Consider the following 10592-nt stretch of genomic DNA (forward strand, 5'->3'; position numbering starts at 1 on the left):
GTCGGAGTACATTGCCGCCTCACTGGCAGCTCAGGAAGCTGCATGGATGAAGAAATTCATCGACGACTTAGGAGTGGTCCCTTCCATTCAGGACCCTCTTGAGATCTTTTGTGACAACGAGGGTGCGATTGCTCAAATCAAGGAACCTCGTGCTCATCAAAAGACTCGTCACATTGAGCGGAGATTCAACTACATCAGGGATGAGGTTGAAAAGGGAAAGATATGTATTCACAAAGTTCACACAGATCATAATGTTGCGGATCCACTCACGAAGCTTTTACATGGGCCAAAACATGAGGGACATGTTTGTGCGTTAGGGCTTCGATATTCTAGTGATTGGAATTGATCTACTTTATGTATTGTAACGGAACGAATTAGTTCAAACTCATTAATATAATTATGGTATTAATTTAATTATGAGTCATGTTCCTATTTTGCATATTTCATCCATGAATAAGCAACTATTCTAAATTCCGTAGTCGATCACATTTGTGGGAACAAGTGTGAGGTTTAGACTATTATGAACTTGGATTGGTATACATTCATAGGTTGAATGTGGGGCAAGGTTGCAACCAAGGTTCATAGATATTTGTGGGAAACAAATATTGGAAGACCCGCTCTCAAGAATTACTGTATAGAGCCTTTGTGGTTGATCACATGTAATCTTGAGTAAAGGCGAATATCATTGTATCCTCTGACCTGAGATACATATTGGGTTCGGATATTCACCAAGTACTGTGCCTTGATTCTTTCCTTCGCTATTCTGAAACATGGTAGTACATAAGGAAGAACTCAGGTATATTACAAAGTGTATATCTAGGACGTATGTAGTCAAGATGGAATTTGTCCCTCTTATTCATTGAGAGTCAGATGTCTAAGGCCTGAAAAGTTAAATCTATAAGAGAGTGATCATTCTGTATCTCTTGGATTTAACATGACATCTAGGACGAAAGGAAATAATGAAAGATTCACCTAATCATGTTCGAGATGGGAACTCGAAAGGGATGATGTTATTGAATGGCACAAAGTCATAACATATTAGGGGTGATGGACGGTGTGTTAGGCTGTATCCATCACTTGCATTAATTTCTTATGTTTCTCGTGCAAGTGGGAGATTGAAGGTATTTCGTATGCCCGAGAGACATATTAAATTAACGTGGCTGACGTGTTATGATCCAAGTCGGGTCATACCCAATAACAAACTTACCGACACCTTATTCGTCTTTGATTTTAACGATTGGTTCATTGATCAAATACGCGACACTTGAACTTCAAGAAAAATGGTTTTCTGAAATATTACTTGATGTGTATATATATATATATATATAAATTATGGATTAATTTATATATAACAAGAGTTTAAATTATTTATAGGTTAAATAATTTATTTTGTTATGTTACATTTTATAAAGTTTTGGTTTTATAAAATAAATGTACATAACAAATATATATGTATATGGAAGTTTTATAAAAGTTTTATAAAATTCAACTTATATAAAACTCATCTTATAAAACAAATGGGAAATGGCTTTGGGAATGAGAAGCACATGCTCTAGGCTTGGAATCTTTGACCCATGCTTTCCCATTTCCATATACATGTAACATGACTCTTTGAGAAACACACACATGCAATATACTTCAAAAAAAACTGCACAAAACCTTGAAAATCTGCTGCTGCTGGCCGTGGGCTATAGGGAGCTCAAAGGGGTTCAAGATTTTGGTTTTTGCAAGTTTAATTCAAGTGTTAAAAATCCTAACCAAAGTACAAGGTGTTGGTGCAAAGTTTGGGGTATAACAACTTGAGGTTTCATAGTTTTGGAGCTCCATTCAACATCATCATCTTCATCATTTACTAGCAAGCTTGGAGTAGGTATAATCTCTTTACTTGCTTGTAGTTTGTAAGTATATATCACAACTTGATCCTAATTGGGATTTAACTTTAATTGGTTAAAGTTTAACAAGTCTAAAATTGGTAATTAACATGCTTCCGCTTTCTTAATTCTTAAAATGGTTTAAGTATATTATGAACTTGTTAAATCCCAACATTGCCAAGTGTACTTTCAGGGGGTATAAACGTTAAGTTAGTTACCAAGTGCCCACGGTTAACATATACTTTATCATACTTTTGAAACGCTCGTTGTAGCACTGAAATCTCGTGGCCTACCTTACATACTGTTATACTTAAACTATAGCTCACCAACCTTTGTGTTGACGTTTTTAAGCATGTTTTTCTCAGGTGCTTGAGGTTAGCTTCCGCTGTGTACTAGTCGTGCTGTAGACACCCGCTGCTTAGAGTTGTCATCGCATGAACTACTTTATTTTGCATTCAAACATTCGTACTTTTGAACTATGACTTGTAACGACCATTGTGGTCACATACACTTATTATTTGCTTCTACTTAGTGAAGCATGCTTTTGAAATGTAAAACATTTGATGTCGGTTATGAAATCACCTTTTTATCGTGAATGCAACTTCTTTAATTACAGCATATAGTACTTAACCTTGTAATGATCCTGTTGTTGATGATTCGTACACGATGGTTTTGTACGGGGCATCACAGGTACTTTTTAAGACATTAACTTCTTGGTGACTCATTATGGGGTAACGTAATAGGGCACGTTAAAGTCATAAATAGGTTATATACTTTCAGTTTTGTCCCAATGTAGGCTATATACCTCCAAAAATACCAATGTAGGTTATATACTCTTGAAAGTTGTATCGATGTACACAAATTTAACAAGTTACCTGCTGAACCGGTAAACTTAATTATTTAACATTTTTTTTTGCATTTTATATGGCTACAAATAGGTCACCAACGTCATTCTCCACGTAGGATGCCACATCATCGTTTAGTTGTTTATCCGGTTAATAAGTTTTATTCGTTCATATTAGTACACTTTATGAAAGTATATAGCCTACATTGGTATTTTTCGGGGTATATAGTCTACATTGGGACAAAAATGAAAGTATATGACCTATTTATGGCTTTAACCCTTAATAATAAGGTCATATGAAATGAACTTTTAGAGGACATAAATTGGTGTAGGTATTATTCTGGTGGGACATATTAGAATATTCACTTTTTAAGTCGTATAGTATTAAGTAGTATTATAAAACACTTCAACTATTTAATAGGACAGATTAGATTTTGAATTCTTAATTATCATATAATTTCGTAAGATTCTTAAATTGTGATTGCTAAAAAAATACTTCGTACTTTGTAAGACATTAACTTGTAGGTGCCGCATTACGTGGTAATGTAATATGTAATATGACAATTAACTCTTAATGAAAAATTTGTTTGTGTGGGTCTTACTAAAGTCTACTTAGGTCCTATCATATCATATTAAGTTTTATAAAAAGATGCAACTCTTTAATGACGGATGGAATTTTGAAGTTCTGATTATCAGATGATTGATTTCATAGTAGGCTCGAAAAAAAAATGCAACTCTTTAAGACATTTTTTTGTAAGACTAGCAACAAGACACTATTATGATCCTAAAATCCTAAGACATTATTTTAAAGACATTACACAAGGAATTATAATGATTCTGTTATAATTCAGTAGGCTTATAACTACCTTTAGTGGTTCTTGACTGTAGAAGGTATATAGAGATAGAGATACTGTAAAACGGAGAAAACAAAGGTTGAACAAAAGGTATGAGTAATTGGTTTTTTATTTATAGAAAAATGTACAATGAGAGTTTGGTGGCATTTGGAATCTAGAGAGAGAGTGTTTTTGTTAACCAAAAAATACATACAATAAACTCTAACTCAACACACCTATTTATACTCAAAAAATATACTATGCAATATCTATAATAATAATAAAATTATCATCCAATTATTACTTTTATAACACTCCCCCTTGGATGATAATTTTATTAGTGAATAACTAGTACTGCCTCGTTAAAAACCTTGCTAAAGAAAACCCTTTGGGATAAAACTTTAGCTAAGGGAAAAAGAGTGCAGCATAGAGTTGACTCCCCCTCAAGTAGGCAACGCTTGAGTTGTTACATCTTCTGAACATGCCTCATGCCAATATTTTGAACGTGTGTTCTGAAAATAGCAGTTGGAAGTGCTTTGGTGAAAAGGTCAGCAGAGTTTTTGCTGGACTGAACATATCTCATTTCAATCTGGTTGTCCTTAATGAGATTTTGAGTGTATGAGAAGAATCTAGGGGGTATGTGTTTTGTTCGGTCACTTTTGATATACCCTTCTTTCATCTGTGTTATGCAAGCTACATTATCTTCATAGATACTTGTTGAACTTTTATTGCGTTCTAGTCCACAAGAATCAGTAATGAGTTGTGTCATTGATCTCAACCAAAAACATTCCCGACTGGCTTCATGTAATGCAATTACTTCGGCATGATTTGATGATGTTGCAACAAGTGTTTGTTTTTGAGAACGCCATGATATTGCGGTACCTCCATTTAGGAATACATATCTATTTTGAGATTTAGCTTTATGTGGATCAGATAAATAACCTGCATCTGCATAACCAACCAAATCTTATTTTGATTCGTTAGAATAAAATAATCCTAAATCAGTAGTTCCTCGAAGGTATCGAAATATGTGTTTGATCCCATTCCAGTGTCTTTTGGTAGGATTACTTCATGTAATGCAATTACTTCGGCATGATTTGATGATGTTGCAACAAGTGTTTGTTTTTGAGAACGCCATGATATTGCGGTACCTCCATTTAGGAATACATATCCATTTTGAGATTTAGCTTTATGTGGATCAGATAAATAACCTGCATCTGCATAACCAACCAAATCTTGTTTTGATTCGTTAGAATAAAATAATCCTAAATCAGTAGTTCCTCGAAGGTATCGAAATATGTGTTTGATCCCATTCCAGTGTCTTTTGGTAGGAGCTGAGCTGAACCTTGCCAACAAATTAACTGCAAAAGAAATGTCAGGTCTTGTACAATTTGTAAGATACATAAGAGCTCCAATTGCACTAAGATATGGTACTTCTGGTCCCAGGATATCTTCATGATCTTTACAGGGACGAAATGGATCAGTGTCAACATTAAGTGATCTAACAACCATAGGAGTACTTAATGGTTTTGCCTTGTCCATATTAAAACGTTTTAAAATCTTTTCAGTATATGTTATTTGATGTACAAGTAAACCATTAGGCATATGTTCAATTTGTAAACCAAGGCAATACTTGGTTTTTCCGAGATCTTTCATTTCAAATTCTTTCTTTAGAAGTTGAATGGCTTCATGGATCTCTTTATTTGTACCTATGATATTAAGATCATCAACATAAACAGCTATGATCACATATCCGGATGTTGTTTTCTTAATGAAAACACATGGGCAAATAAGATTATTGGTATACCCTTTGCTTATCAAGTAATCACTTAATCATTTATACCACATGCGACCCGATTGTTTCAACCCATATAAAGACCTTTGTAACTTGATTGAGTACATTTCTTTGGGTTTTGCATTGGTTGCTTCTGATACCTTAAATCCTTCAGGTATCTTCATATATATATCACTATCAAGTGATCCATAAAGATAAGCAGTCACAACATCCATGAGATGCATTTCTAAATTTTCAGAAACTGCCAGGCTGATTAAGTATCTAAAAGTAATTGCATCCATAACAGGAGAATAAGTTTCCTCATAATCAATTCCCGGTCTTTGAGAAAAACCTTGAGCTACAAGTCTAGCTTTATACCTTGTAACTTCATTTTTCTCATTTCTTTTTCGCACAAAAACCCATCTATATCCCACAGGTTTCACATCTTTAGGTGTGAGAATGATAGATCCGAAAACTTTTCTTTTATTGAGTGATTCAAATTCAGCTCGTATTGCTCCTTTCCAATGATCCCAATCATGTCTATTTTGACATTCCATGACAGATTTTGGTTCTGGATCATCATCATCATCATTCATGATGTCATATGCAACATTATATGAAAATATCTCATCAAGATTTTTCATTTCATTTCGGTTCCATAATATTTTTGAATGTGCGTAATTGATTGAAAATTCCGTATTGACATCATCAATCTCCTCTGCAGAAGGAGTATTGATTTGTAGTTCTTCTTGAACACTTTCTTTTACCTCATTATCAGCTGATTTTCTTTTCCGAGGATTTTTATCTTTGGAACCAATTGGTCTCTCACGTTTCTGGCGTGGCAAAGACTCAAGAATAACATTATTGCCAGTTTTTGGAATTTCAATTCGAGCTGGAGCATTTGCTGCTGGTATATATGATTTAGTCACTCTTTTTGTATCTGTAAATGCATCAGGCAATTTATTTGCAAGTTCTTGCATATGCATTATTTTTTGAACTTCGATCTCGCATTCTTTTGTGCGAGGATCAAGATACATTAATTGAGGTTCACACCATGAAACATCATTTTCTTTATTTTTTATTTCTCCCCCTAATCTAGGGAATAATGTTTCATTAAAGTGACAATCAGCAAAACGTGCTGTAAAAACATCACCCGTCATGGGTTCAATATATCTTATTATTGAAGATGTTTCATATCCAACATATATTCCCATCCTTCTTTGAGGACCCATTTTAGTGCGTTGTGGTGGTGCGATAGGGACATAAACCGCACAACCAAATGTTCTAAGGTGGGAAATATTTGGCTGATGACCAAAAGCAAGTTGCAAAGGAGAATATGTATGACTTGCGCTTGGTCTAATGCGAATCAATGATGCAGCATGCAAAATTGCATGGCCCCATACAGATACTGGGAGTTTTGTTCGCATTATCAATGGTCTAGCTATTAGTTGCAATCGTTTAATTAATGATTCAGCTAAACCATTTTGTGTATGCACATGGGCAACGAAATGTTCAACAATAATCCCAATAGACATGCAAAAGTTATTAAATGCTTGAGACGTAAACTCACCGGCATTATCTAGTCTCACCCTTTTAATAGTATAATCAGGGAAATGTGCTCTCAATTTAATAATTTGAGCAAGAAATTTTGCAAATGCCATATTTCGACTTGATAATAGACAAACATGAGACCATCTACTAGATGCGTCTATTAGAACCATAAAATATCTAAATGGTCCACATGGTGGATGAATTGGTCCACATATATCACCTTGAATTCTTTCAAGAAACATTGGTGATTCTTTTTCAACCTTAAGAGGTGATGGTCTTATTATCAACTTTCCAAGTGAGCATGATGTACATGGGATAAGTGCATCATGAGGGATCCTTTGATCCGCCAATGGATGTCCATGTGTATTTTGTATTATTCTTTTCATCATTGTTGATCCTGGGTGACCTAATCTCTCATGCCACAAACTACTTTTCTTATTTTAACTTTTAAGATTTACTTTTTCCCTTAGCTAAAGTTTTATCCCAAAGGGTTTTCTTTAGCAAGGTTTTTAACGAGGCAGTACTAGTTATTCACTAATAAAATTATCATCCAAGGGGGAGTGTTATAAAAGTAATAATTGGATGATAATTTTATTATTATTATAGATATTGCATAGTATATTTTTTGAGTATAAATAGGTGTGTTGAGTTAGAGTTTATTGTATGTATTTTTTGGTTAACAAAAACACTCTCTCTCTAGATTCCAAATGCCACCAAACTGATCATTACAGGATCACATAATTTTTCTTTAACTACCACATTTACTTCAGGTACATTTATATGTGTATAATGTAAACCAGAATGAAGTCTTGGTAGTTTTTCAATTACACGATTCTTATCAGTGATACTTAAATATTTTTCATTTTCTGTTGTCACTGACTGATAATCATATCCATTTTGGTATATGTCAGAGAAACTTAACAAATTTCTCTTTGACATGGGAGAAAATAAGGCATTATTTATCAGACAATTCGTACCATTTGGTAACATGAATTTTGCCTTTCCCATTCCTTTTATTAAGTCCACAGGACCTGATATAGTATGTATAGTTCCTTCCGTTGCTTTCAAGTCTGTGAAATATTTTTTAGATTTGAGTATGGTGTGAGTGGCACCACTGTCTGCAATACAAATATCTCCACCATTTGACTGATTTTTTACTCCAGCAGTATACATCATGAACTTCAAAAAAAAAAATATGAGAAAAAAATAATGAGTATATAATTCATCAATATATTACATTCAAAACATGTTACAAACGATAGCACATAATAAGGAAATATGTAGTAAACTAGATATGGTGTAGATTGAAAATCTACAACCATTTATTTAACGAGAACATATAATAGGATATATATATATATATATATATATATATATATATATATATATATATATATATATATATATATATATATATATATATATATATATATAGATATTAGAAATTTATTCATTAAAGTAGTCACAAGTTGGCTCAGTGATTTTTGTATCAAGGTCATCCACAAGATTTGCTTCTTTTCCTTTTCCCTTTAGGGATTCTTGATACCGATTAACAGAATGCTGATTTGTTCGGCAGTTTTTAGACCAGTGGCCAATTTTACCACATCGGTAACACGAATCTTCAACATTCTTTGAAGAGCCTTCTTCAACATTGTGATTTGTGGGATTGTATGGTGTTTGGATTTTATAATTTTGTGGATTATTATTTCTTTGTCCACAACCACGACCACCACGACCACCACGACCACGACCACCACCACGACCATTACCATAAGGGTGAGTTCGAACATAGTTATGATTTTTATTATGGTAATTTCCATGATGATGGTTTTGGCCAATATGGCTACGACCTCTTCCACGCCCTCGTCCATGTGCATTTCTTCTTTTATTATTATTATTATTATTATTGTTAATAGCATTAGCTTCAGGAAATGCTAGCGCACCGGTAGGACGAGATTCTTGATTTTTCATCAGTAATTCTTTATTAACTTCTGCAACTAAGAGATAAGTTTGAAGTTTGGAAAAACTTTTATAATTCTGCAATCTTAAATTTTCTTGCACAGTTATAATTGTAGAATGCATTGTGGAGAAAGTTTTCTCCATCATATCAGCATCACTTATTTCTTGACCACAGAATTGAAGCTTTGAACGGATCTTGAACATGGCCGAGCTGTATTCACTTACCTTTTTGAAATCTTGGAACCTTAGATTTCTCCATTCTTCCCTCGCAGCTGGAAGTAATATCTCCTTTTGATTATCGAATCTACTCTTGATACTTTCCCATAAAACATGTGGATCTTTGATAGTGAGAAACATATGTTTTAAGGTGGTATCAATATGTTTGCGAATAAAAGCAATTGATTTTAATTTATCTTGATCGGAACAAGTATTATTTTCTTTTAAAGTTTCTAGAATACCCAATGATCCAAGATTTATTTCTACGTCCATAACCCATGATGTGTAGTTTGTTCCCGATACGTCTAAGGCATCAAACTCAAGCTTTGATAAGTTTGACATTTTCTATTTTCAGAAAGATGAACAACATAAATCATAATCATAATCATAATCATAATATTTTTTTTTCGTAGATAAATAACAACATGCAATTAGAATTAGTTTAGATTCATAAGTAGTAAACAAAGGAATAATGGTATGATTACAAATAATAAAATCATAAGGGAATATAGGTTCATATTATATTATATTATTAATGATATTATTATAATATATATTAAGTTATAATATATATTATTATAATATATTTTTCTTATTTTAACCTTTAAGATTTACTTTTAATAAAAATACAAACTACTTTTCTTATTTTAACTTTTAAGATTTACTTTTAATAAAAATACAAACTACTTTTTTATTTTAATTTTTAAGATTTACTTTTAATAAAAATACAAACTACTTTTTTTATTTTAACTTTTAAAATTATAAATTTAAGAATAAACATTAGTATGCATGAAATAAATAATGATTAATTGCATAAGTAATCATAAATGTTAGATAACATATAAAGACCCCATCGTATTCGTATTGATCGGAATTAATCTCGACCCATGGTACCGTGTTGTCAAATGACGTGTTGCGTACATAAAGTACCGTGTTGTCAAATGACGTGTTGCGTACAATCATGAGGTCTTATTAACATAAATATAAATGTTAGTGAAGTTAATAAGAGTTAGATTACAGAAAATATAATTCAGGTGGTATAACCGACCATATATAACTTAAATAACATAAATATAAATGTTAGTGAACATAACTGTAAATGTTAGTATACATAAATAAATGTTAGATAACATAAATGTAAATGTTAGTATACATAAATAAATGTTAGATAACATAAATGTAAATGTTAGTATACATAAATAAATGTTAGATAACATAAATGTAAATTAGGCGACAGTGTCGACCATATATCATTTAGGTGGTATAACCGACCATATATTAGTTAGGTGGCAGAGCCAACCATATTTAGTATAAATGTTGAGATAATCGTGCTAATAACGTGTTATAATTCAGTAGACTTATAACTACCTTTAGTGGTTCTTGACTGTAGAAGGTATATAGAGATAGAGATACTGTAAAACGGAGAAAACAAAGGTTGAACAAAAGGTATGAGTAATTGGTTTTTTATTTATAGAAAAATGTACAATGAGAGTTTGGTGGCATTTGGAATCTAGAGAGAGAGTGTTTTTGTTAACCAAAAAATA

The sequence above is a fragment of the Rutidosis leptorrhynchoides genome, chromosome 3 (genome assembly GCF_046630445.1).
Source record: "Rutidosis leptorrhynchoides isolate AG116_Rl617_1_P2 chromosome 3, CSIRO_AGI_Rlap_v1, whole genome shotgun sequence".
Taxonomy (NCBI): Eukaryota; Viridiplantae; Streptophyta; class Magnoliopsida; order Asterales; family Asteraceae; genus Rutidosis; species Rutidosis leptorrhynchoides.